Source organism: Octopus sinensis, linkage group LG1 (assembly GCF_006345805.1).
Source record: "Octopus sinensis linkage group LG1, ASM634580v1, whole genome shotgun sequence".
NCBI lineage: Eukaryota > Metazoa > Mollusca > Cephalopoda > Octopoda > Octopodidae > Octopus > Octopus sinensis.
The window spans coordinates 208,569,083-208,580,940 of NC_042997.1; the positions used below are offsets into that span (position 1 = coordinate 208,569,083).

General features: G+C 46.1%; 1 protein-coding gene across 1 annotated transcript in view; it reads left to right on the forward strand.

Annotated features, from left to right (window-relative positions):
* The first annotated feature begins 264 nt into the window (after positions 1-264).
* The window catches only part of LOC118765385, a 23,860-nt gene continuing 12,266 nt past the window's right edge, over positions 265-11,858 (forward strand). Inside the window, exon 1 of the mRNA XM_036507366.1 lies at positions 265-274. The gene's annotated coding sequence lies outside the window, so the exon portion shown is untranslated. The remainder of the gene's footprint in view (positions 275-11,858) is intronic.

Here is an 11,858-nt window from a genome sequence, read left to right on the forward strand (position 1 = left end):
TGTGGTGTGCGGATGATTGTTTGTCTTAAAGTCATCTTCACAGACGACCATGTTAGATTTGATGTAGTCCATTAATTCTTTATTGTCTGTGTCTATTGCAGTTAGTTGTGTGTGTGGTTTTACGGGTTCATTACTTTTTTGATTGTCTAGGGGATGTTGTCCTGAGTTAGATATCTCCCTGCTTTAATTCCTTGTTTGGTGGATTTTTTGGATCTTTTTCTTTTACCTTGTGGCTATTTGCCATTCCGTCGAACTTTCGTCGTCCGACGTATCAGTATGGGGTAGAGGAAAAAGAACAGGATCACTATGTATGCTTGTATAAATTGTTGATGTTTTGTGCGGTGTGTTTGTGTTGTGGTGTTAGGGGTAGCATTTGTCTTCTCGTCAGTGTTTTCTGTCTTTTTAATTGTCGTCCTGGGTGTGTTGTGGGTCGATTTTTTGAAGATTCAACAAGTTTTAATTGGTTGTGACGTCAACGGTGATTGTGTTGGTACTGTTTTTCTTGGTGATGTTGTTGGGGTTTTTTGCTGTTTGTTGTTTTTCTTGGCGTTGTTCCATAATTGAGTGTGTTGGTGTTGGTGTTGGCAACAAAGGGATTTTATTTGTTTTCTGATTGTTCTTTCTTGTTTTTTCTGTACCAGATCGCACTTGGCAATCAAATGTTCGGGGCTGCCACATTTGTAGCATCTAGGCTTTTTGCCTTTGCCATAACATATAGGCATTGCCCATTCTCCAAGTATATCTTGTCGGGTAGGCTCTCGATAGAGGCCCCCTCAATCTGGATGGTCACTACTACTGTTTTTCCACCCCAATTGTCGTTTAGGTACACGGCTGTTTCTAGAATATTGATCTTTTTCAAGTGGTAACAGATTGCCCCTGTTATCCATTTGTTCGGCATATCGGGGGGTACATTTCTGATAGTAATTCTACTCACCTCTGGTTTTTATAATAATGGGACCATGATGATTTCATCATTTCCCAGAGACTCAGTAGAGTGAGCTTTTGCCACTTCCTGGTTAGGGAAGCGGACCACTACTGTGTTAAACTGGGGACCCCAGTTTATATACTCTTTTTCTTTCATTATGTTTTTTAAACATTTCTCCACATCAGTTTTTGTAATCTGTTCATTTGTTTTTTGTTTTTTCTAATAATTTTATATACAATTGTCTTATTTTCTATTTCTTGTTTTATATGTTGAGGTGTATGCAGGACTAAATCTTGTCCACGGGTTGTAAAGAGAGCTCTTGTCTCTATGAGCTCTTCATTTGTGAATGTTACGATTTCTTTCTTCTGGCGAAGAATGTCTGCGAAATTTACTGATGTTGTTGATTTTTTGTATTAACATCTTCACTATTAGATAGTTCATTTTTATTGTTGTTCTTGTTGTTGCTGTTGTTTTTGTCAATAGTTTTCGTTTCAGTTTTATTTTTATCATTTATGTTGGTCGTGTTAGTGGTGGTGGTGGTGGTGGAGGTGGTGGTAGTAGCAGTTGTTGTCTCGTGGTTGCTGTTGTTAGTGGTGGTGGTGGCGGTGGTGACAGGGCTGTTAACGCACGTGGTTGCAGCGTTCATTTCACCGAATTTTACGTTTGCATTTTCCGTGCGAACGTTCTTTTTTTTCTCTGTCGTTTCCAGACTAGGAAATTGCTGGTCAATAAAAGAACGCGACCAGCGTTCTACAATAAAATTTCTAGACATTTTCTAATGTCGAGAATAAAATTACAGAAATGAAACGGGGTCGAAACTGCCCCTAGGGGCGAATTCCTCCCTTGGAAAAGCACTCAAATGAAAGTTGGTTGCCTTACACACCTTATTTGCAAAAATCTACACAAAAATTGGCCTATAAATAGTCAAAATAAATGATTACCTTCGGAGCTTAAACGACATCACATCCGTCAATAGATAGATAGATAGATAGATAGATATGTTTCTTTATTAGCCACACAGGGCTGCACACAGATAGAACAAATTACAAGGTAGAGCTTTTCTTTTGAAGGTTTAAAAAAAAAAAAAAAAAGGAAGGGGGAGTTTCGATCAAAAGGGATCGTAAAAGGAGAGAAAGAGGACAAAAAAAAAGGGGGGTTAAAAAAAAAAAAAAAAAAGTGGAGAGGAAAAAAAAATTGATCAATAGGGATCGTTATCACAGAAATGTCAATATGAAGTGTAAAGGGGAGGACAGGTGAGGTTTACCCGTGGAAAGAAAAGCCTACGGAAAAGACCACGGTAACCTCGGTCAATGAAGTCACATTTATATATTTTTTTTTTTTTTTTTTTTTTTGCAATAAGCAACTCTCTGTTTTCGATTTCTGGGTTCATAGGACTATGCTCAAGGTGGCTTCGTCATTCATACGTGCCATTCTTGCTACATTCACCCATCTTTTTTTAAAACATTCGCTAGACAAAACTTGCCTCTCTACTCTCACTTTCCTTTTCAAGTGGTACTTGAAGAAGTTGATGAGAGATTGACCAGAGAGGAAAGTGTTTGTCTCCAATCCTTTCAGACGCGTCCACCAGATACATTCTTTCGCCATAGCCACAAGGATGATGAAAATAGCTCTTCCTTCCCGTTTGAAGGAAGGAGGCGTGACAATATTGACGATAGACTCAGCTGATAAACCGACTCGTCCCACACGTGACAGCAGTTGTTCGACATAAGCCCACAGGTCGGAAATTGTTGGACACTGAACGAGTGCGTGCAGAACGGTTTCGTCGCTCTGACCGCATCTCGGGCAGGTCGGCCCCGTGTTTCTCGAGCCGTGTCTGTAGAGCTTATCCCGAACGGGTAGCGCTTCTCGGTAGCACTGCCAGGCCAGGGATCTCTGGAAGTTGTCCATGGGCCCTGGCCCGAAAGTCGTCCCGAACAGGCGGGTCAGGTATTCCTCGTCGACGTCCAGGTTCGCCCCGAGCTCGTCGTCGTACCTCCCCTCCACTAATCCCTATAGAATGCTTTGGTTGTGTTGAAGTCACTTAAGGTCGACCCAGGACGGCAGAGTTGCTTGAGAGCAACGCGACACTCGCGGTGCCATTCGCCCTTCCTCGGCCTCTTTTTGATCCACGACTGCAGTTCGGTCATGGAGACGAGCTGCGGGAAAGCGTGCCTCACAAACGGCGACCACACCTGTTCACCGTCGTCTACATAGAGCCAGAGATGTCGCAGTCTCAGCGCGTGTCTGCGCATCATCAACCACGGCATGCCCAGCCCTCCTTTTAACGGGTGTTGACAGCAAATGGATCGCCTGACCATCGGGACGCATCCTTTCCACAAGAAGCGAAAGAGGATGCGTTGTAGTTTGGTGATGGTAGGGTCGGGACAAGGTACGAGTCAGGCGGTAGTAGATGACGGACGCGATGTACGTGTTCGCCACCTCCGCTCGACCTTTTAGGGACAGTTTCCTCTCGGCCCATTGCCGGGCGAGAGTGACCACCCTACTCGTTATCTCGTTCCAGTTCTTCTCCACTTGGAGGTCCGGACCAAACCAGACCCCGAGCAACTCAACCGGGCCGTCGGTCCAGCGTCCCACGACGGAGGCGCTGGTGGACGGCATGGGCTTGCTTCTCCAGGTGCCTAGTCGCAAGCCCACTGACTTTTCCCGGTTGATTTTCGCTCCTGTCACCGCTTCGTAGTTTTTCAGTGTCTCGCCGACCAGCTCGATGTGCTCGTGGCTAGACACTATGACGGTGACGTCGTCCGCGTATGCAGACACGCTCGTCCCGCATCCCAATTCTCGCGGGATGCCCCTTAGAGTCGCCAGCTTCCGCAGTAGTGGCTCAAGAGTCAATACGTATAGAAGCGCCGAGAGGGGGCATCCCTGACGGACCGAACGTGCAATGTCGAAAGGTCTCGATAGATGTCCATTTACGCGAATTACCGAACGGATGCCTCTGTACAAGGCAGCTATCCAGCCGCGGAAGACGGGACCGAAACCAGCCGCTCTCAGGACTGCCTCCAAGTATCGATGGTCTACCCTATCAAAGGCTTTCGATTGATCCAAGTTGATCAGGCCCCACCCATGCCAGGTTCGTTAACTACCCTGTCTATGATGTAGCGCATCAGATGGAGGTTGTCATGGATGGTCCGGCCTGGCACGGCGCATGTTTGCGCCTTGTCGACCAGTTTCTCGATGACAAGCGCCAACCTCTTGGCTAGCACCTTGGCCAAAATTTTCAAGTCTGCATTAAGCAGAGTGATGGGCCTAAAGTTATCTATTACATTTCCCTTGTTTAGATCTTTCTTCAGCAGTGTTACGGCTCCTCGGCTCACAAAACCAGGAATGCTCCCGTTTTGCTGCCAGTTGCAGTACACCGCCGCCAAGAGATCTCCAAACAAGTCTGGCATACAATTGTAAAGCTCGTAGGGTAGACCATCCAAACCCGGTGATTTGTCCCTCGAGCATTCTGCCATCGCTTCCCGCACTTCCGCCGCCGTGATGGCACCTTCGCAGCACCCTGCCTTTCTTGTCGAGAGTCGTGGTAGGCTATGTAGGTAGGCACTGAAGTCCACCCTACGTTCTTGCCCTCCACTCGTTCCGAACAGTCGGGCAAAATGCTGCTGAAAGGCCTCACACATTTTACTTGGCTCGAGCAATTCGCGCCCCTGTTCATCTACCAGGGACCGAATGGTGGCTTTGTTGCCCTGTTGCGCCTCTGCCACCCGGGCCTCTCTCGCGGCTCCAACACCTTCGTTCCTTAGAGCACGCATCCTAGCTCTGACAGCACATCCTTCGTGTTTGGCGTTGAAGTGTTGGTCGAGGGCCAACCTCGCCGCCAAAACGTCGGATGCGATGCCGCTTCTTATTGCCTCTTCTAGCTTCTTAACTAGCTCACCCTCTACTCTATTTCTATCTATGGCTAGTGCTTTGCTGTACCTAATCGCTTCTGCTTTTACTGCTCTCTTGAGGGCAAACCACCATTTGTTGTTGATGATGGCTCCCGTCAAAGCCCTCTTTACTAGTGTGCTAATCCGGTCTCTGAAAACTGTCTCGATGGGAAAGACGCGTTTAGTTTCCAGTATCCGGGACCCTGCCTAAGTGTCTTACCTAAGTCTAGCGTACATGTCACAAGTTTGTGATCCGTGTAGCTGACTATGTGGAATTGTGGACATCCTATGCTATCTCTATCTACTGTCCTACACAGTATCCTATCTAGATACGATCTCGACGACCCGATGCGGTTGCTCCATGTCCACGTTGGCGCATTCGGGTGGTCTAGTCGGAACCTGTCAGACAGTTGAAAGCGTCTGAGCAGGTCTCTGAGGCATTTGCATCCCCGTCTATTCCTATCTCTACCCACGTAGTCTACATGCGTGTCCAAGGTAGCATTCCAATCCCCCACTAAGAGTAAAGGACGAGACGTTCCCAAGAATACTTCTAGACGTTGAAAGAAATCCGCCCGACCTGTTAAGGGCGGTGCGTAAACTGATACGAGTCGAAAAGCGCACCCATTGCTGCCGTCGACATCCAGGACGACCAGTCTACCCTCCGGGTCTACGAATATTGTCCTTACTTGAGATCCAGACTCTTGTGAAAAAGTACCGCGGTGCCACTACCGCCCATTCTCGGCAGACAGGGGGGAAAATAAATGTTGAACTGTCCGCCAAACATGGTCTTTAGGGCCCGCGGATTGTGGAGTCTGGTCTCACTTATGGCTATGATTTCTAACTTATGTGACTTTATGTCATTTAAGAGGTACCCTTGTTTCCAAGGGGACCCCAAGCCACGCGCATTTACACAACCAATCTTGATCATAGTTCTAATGAATTAGAATACAGAGGGTTACTTACTGCTCGAAAGTTTTTGCTTTCTCCTCCGTTGGTTTGTCCTCGAGAAGATCCCAGTACAGTTTCTTTGTGAGATATTTTTGGCATTTACCAACCGCACTGGGTAAAATGCCTTTGAGTGTGTGGTGCAGACTTTGGAGATGTGTAATATTTTGATGTGGTCTGGTGGTGTTGTGTATGGGTGATTGTTTGTTTTTATGTCATCTTCTGTTATGTTTGTTTTGATTGGATGTATTCCATCAAATTTGTGTTTTTGGTGTCTATGGCTGTGAGCATGTTTGCTGTATGTTTTTGTGGTGTGTTGGTGGGCTGTTGTTTGCGTTGGGTTTTGAAATGTCTTCGGGAGATGTATTTCCCCTGCTTTGTTCGTGTTTGCATTTGGTTTGGGGTGTTTCTGCTCTTTATTTTCCTTCTTTTTGTAGCTATTTGCCATTCCTCACTGGTTTCGTCTTCCGACGAAATTTCTGAGGAATCAGAAGAGGGTAGGGGTATGTTGTGGGCTTCTATGTTTGTCTGTGTAGTGGTTGTGTTGTTGTTTTCGTTGTTGTTGGTTGTTGAGTGTTTGTGTGTTGAGTGCGGTATAAGGGATGGGGGATCAGTTTGTGTGTGTTTTCTTTGTTTTTCTGTTCCTTTGGGTTTTGCTGTTGTTTGGTGTTGGAATTGGTTTATTTTTGTTGGTGGTGATGATTCTGTTCTTGGCGCTGGTGTTGGTGTTGTTTGGTTGGGTGGCTTGTTCTTTGTTGTTTTTTGCATTTCCGCATACAGCTTCTTGACTAGCTGTCCATATTGTGGTGTGGGCAATAATGCTGGCTTTTGTGAATTTTCCTGTGGCTGTTTGTGTGTTGTAATTTTGCGGCAGTTTTGCACTCTTTTTGAGGTGTGCCTCACTGCCACATGTATAGCATCGTGGCCTTCTGCCCTCGACTACTACGTATAACTTGCGGCCATCCTCAAGATGTACGTGGGTGGGGATTTTATTTATGTCCTCTTGACTTATGTGGAAGAGGAACTCTATTCTCTTTCCCAGCCAGTCCTTGTTTTCCGAAACACCGATATCTAGGATGTTTAAATCCTCCATTTCGGATGTTAAGGCGGATGTTATCCACAGTGTTGTAGTCACTTGGGGGACACCACTGATAATGACCTTCGTCACCTTCTGGCCGAGGTAACTCGGTGTCATCGTTAGTTCATCAGAATGAAGGGTTATCGTTGAGAATTTCTTCGCCAACTCTTCATTCTGAAAAACCACCTGTACGTGGGCGAACTTGTTCGCCCAAGTCACACAATCCTTGTATCCCCAGATGGGGCGTAAGCACTTTTCTACTTTGTCTGTGCTTGCCTTTTCTGGACTTTTAGTTTTTTTATTTGTGATTTTATATACAATTGTCTTTTTTTTCTCCTCATTTAGTATGTGTTGAGGTATGTGTAAGAGTATTTTTCCGTTTTCATTTGTAATAAGGTTTCTGCAATCTCTTATCTGTTGTGTAGTAAACGAAACTTTTGTTACCTTTTCTTTTATCGCCTCGGCGAAGTTTGTTGTTGTTTTGTTATTGTTGTTACTGCCGGTGGTGTTTGTGTTGATGGCAGGGGTGTGGGTTGTAGGTTTGTGGTTGCTGGTTATGCAACTAGCAAGGGGTGGAAAATTATCTGCGTCATTTAGTCCTGCATTAGCGCAAATTTCGGCATTTCGTTTGCTTGTCGTCGTTATTTTTTCACTTGTTGGTGATGGAGTGAGCAGTGGTTGAAGGGAATTGTTGTTGTCGTCGTTGTTGTTGTTGTTGTTGTTGTTATTGTCGTTCTTGGTGACGGCGGTGGTGTTAGTGGTATTAGTAGCATTGACGGCACGGTCTTTGGTGGCGGTGATGGTGATGTTGGTATTGTTATTGGTGGCGATGTTGTTGTTGTTGTTGTTATTGTCGTTCTTGGTGACGGTGGTGGTGTTAGTGGTATTAGTAGCATTGACGGCACGGTCTTTGGTGGCGGTGATGGTGATGTTGGTATTGTTATTGGTGGCGATGTCTTTAGCAGGGATAGCAGTTTTAGTAGCAGATTATGTCATGGTGTTGTTGTCGGTGATGGTGTTGACGGTGCTTGGCCTTGCGACCTTTGTTTTGTATTTGTTGCTGTTGTCGATGTTGATGGTGGTGGAGGCTAACAGAGCATCCTGTTTTTCTGTCTCTGCGTCACGCTTGACTTGCACCTCAGCCTCGTGGTGACCAGTGGCCATTTTGAAATTAAAATGGCTAAATGAATCCACGAAGGCTATGAGAATTTTGTTTTTTAAATTTTGCCCGCAAGGGGCAAACTTTTGTGTAGATATTTATCAAAGGTTTGCAGTGGATGTTGTTGCACAACTTTTAGACACAAAATATTTGTCAATATACACTTTTGAACGTATAAAAATACCAACTTACGTGGAGCCCATTTGACTTGCGTCTGTCTTAGATTGATAGATAGATAGATAGATAGATAGATAGATAGATAGATAGATAGATAGATAGATAGATAGATAGATAGATAGATAGAGAGATAGAGAGAGAGAGAGATATAGATAGATAGATAGATAGATAGATAGATAGATAGATAGATAGATAGATAGATAGATAGATAAGTTTCTTTATTGGCCACACAGGGCTGCACACAGATGGGACAATTTACAAGGTAGAGCTTTTTTTGAGGGGGGGGGAAAAAAAAGGTGGCGTAGGTTTTCGATCAAAAGGGATCATAAAAGGGAAAAAACAAAAAGGAAAAGAAAAAAAGAAAAAAAAGAAAAAGGAAAAAACAGAAAAGAAAAATGAAAAAGAAAAAAAAAGAGGAAAAAAGGGGGAGAGGAAAAAAACGATCAATAGGGATCGTGTATCACAGTGTCATGATGTATGGTGTAAAGGGGAAAGCAAGTAAGGTTTATCCGTGGTAAGAAAAGCATATGAAAAAGACCACGGTAACCTTGGTCAATATTGTTATATGTTACCACATTTGTTTGCAAGTGGGTAACCCTCTGTTTTCAATTTCTGGGTTCATAGGATTATGCTCAAGGTGGCTTCGTCATTCATACGTGCCATCCTTGCTACATTCACCCATCTTTTTTTAAAACATTCGCTAGACAAAACTTGCCTCTCTACTCTCACTTTCCTTTTCAAGTGGTACTTGAAGAAGTTGATGAGAGGTTGACCAGAGAGGAAAGTGTTTGTCTCCAATCCTTTCAGACCCGTCCACCAGATACATTCTTTCGCCATAGCCACAAGGATGATGAAAATAGCTCTTCCTTCCCGTTTGAAGGAAGGAGGCGTGACAATATTGACGATAGACTCAGCTGATAAACCGACTCGTCCCACGCATGACAGCAGTTGTTCGACATAAGCCTACAGGTCAGAAATTGTTGGACACTGCATGAGTGCGTGCAGAACGGTTTCGTCGCTCTGGCCGCATCTCGGGTAGGTCGGCCCCGTGTTTCTCGAGCCGTGTCTGTAGAGCTTATCCCGAACGGGTAGCGCTTCTCGGTAGCACTGCCAGGCCAGGGATCTCTGGAAGTTGTCCATGGGCCCTGGCCCGAAAGTCGTCCCGAACAGGCGGATCAGGTATTCCTCGTCGACGTCCAGGTTCGCCCCGAGCTCCTCGTCGTACCTCCCCTCCTCTAATCCTCTATAGAATGCTTTGGTTGTGTTGAAGTCACTCAAGGTCGACCCAGGACGGCAGAGTTGCTTGAGAGCAACGCGACACTAGATAGATAGATAGATAGATAGATAGATAGATAGATAGATACATAGATAGATAGATACATAGATAGATAGATAGATAGATAGATATGTTTCTTTATTAGCCACACAGGGCTGCACACAGATAGAACAAATTACAAGGTAGAGCTTTTCTTTTGAAGGTTTTAAAAAAAAAAAAAAAATAATAATAATAATAATAATAATAATAATAATAAAATAAAAAATAAAATAAAATAAAAAAGGGGGGGTCGATCAAAAGGGATCGTAAAAGGAGAGAAGGAGGACAAAAAAAGGGGGGGTTAAAAAAAAGGGGGAGAGGAAAAAAAATTGATCAATAGGGATCGTTATCACAGAAATGTCAATATGAAGTGTAAAGGGGAGGACAGGTGAGGTTTACCCGTGGAAAGAAAAGCCTACGGAAAAGACCACGGTAACCTCGGTCAATGAAGTCACATGTTATATTTCTTTTTTTTTATTTGCAAATAAGCAACTCTCTGTATTAATTTTTACGGTTCATAGAATCATAGTCAAGGTGGCTTCGTCATTCATACGTGCCATCCTTGCTACATTCACCCATCTTTTTTTAAAACATTCACTAGACAAAACTTGCCTCTCTACTCTCGCTCTTTTCTTCAAGTGATACTTGAAGAAGTTGATGAGAGATTGACCAGAGAGGAAAGTGTTTGTCTCTAATCCTTTCAGACGCGTCCACCAGATACATTCTTTCGCCATAGCCACAAGTATGATAAAAATAGCTCTTCCTCCCGTTTGAAGGAGGAGGCGTGACGATATTAACGATAGACTCGGCTGAAAACCGACACGTCCCACACGTGACAGCAGTCGTTCGACATAAGCCCACAGGTGGGAAATTGCTGGACACTGCACGATTGCGTGCAGAACGGTTTCGTCGCTCTGCCCGCATCTCGGGCAGGTCGGCCCCGTGTTTCTCGAGCCATGCCTATAGAGCTTATCCCGAACGGGTAGCGCTTCTCGGTAGCACCGCCAGGCCAGGGATCTCTGGAAGTTGTCCATAGGTCCCGGGCCGAAAGTCGTTTGAAACAGGCGGGTCAGGTATTCCTCGTCGACGCCCAGGTTTGCCCCGAGCTCCTCGTCGTACCTCCCCTCCACTAATCCCCTATAGAATGCTTTGGTTGTGTTGAAGTCACTCAAGGTCGACCCGGGACGGCAGAGTTGCTTGAGAGCAACGCGACACTCGCGGTGCCATTCGCCCTTCTTCGGCCTCTTTTTGATCCACGACTGTAGTTCGGTCATGGAGACGAGTTGCGGGAATGCGTGCCTCACAAACGGCGACCACACCTGTTCACGGTCGTCTACATAGAGCCGGAGATGTCGCAGTCTCAGCGCGTGTCTGCGCATCATCAACCACGGCATGCCCAGCCCTCCTTTTAACGGGTGTTGACAGCAAATGGATCGCCTGACCATCGGGACGCATCCTTTCCACAAGAAGCGGAAGAGGATGCGTTCTAGTTTGGTGATGGTAGGGTCGGGACAAGGTACGACGGTCAGGCGGTAGTAGATGATGGACGCGATGTACGCGTTCACCACCTCCGCCCGACCTTTTAGGGGCAGTTTCCTCTCGGCCCATTGCTGGGCGAGAGTGACCACCCTACTCGTTATCTCGTTCCAGTTCTTCTCCATTTGGAGGTCCGGACCGAACCAGACCCCGAGCAACTCAACCGGGCCGTCTGTCCAGCGTCCCACGACGGAGGTACTGGTGGACGGCATGGGTTTGCTTCTCCAGGTGCCGAGCCGCAAGCCCACTGACTTTTCCCGGTTGATTTTTGCTCCTGTCACCGCTTCGTAGTCTTTCAGTGTCTCGCCGACCCGCTCGATGTGCTCGTGGCTTGACACTATGACGGTGACGTCGTCCGCGTATGCAGACACGCTCGTCCCGCATCCTAATTCTCGCGGGATGCCCCTCAGAGTCGCCAGCTTCCGCAGTAGTGGCTCAAGAGTCAATACGTATAGAAGCGCCGAGAGGGGGCATCCCTGACGGACCGAACGTGCAATGTCGAAGGGTCTCGATAGATGTCCATTTACGCGAATTACCGAACGGATGCCTCTGTACAAGGCAGCTATCCAGCCCGGGACCGAAACCAGCCGCTCTCAGGACTGCCTCCAAGTATCGATGGTCTACCCTATCAAAGGCTTTCGATTGATCCAAGTTGATCAGGGCCCCACCCATGCCAGGTTCGTTAACTACCCTGTCTATGATGTAGCGCATCAGATGGAGGTTGTCATGGATGCTCCGGCCCGGCACGGCGCACGTTTGTGCGTTGTCGACCATTTTCTCCATGACAAGCGCCAACCTCTTGGCTAACACCTTTGTCAAAATTTTCAGGTCTG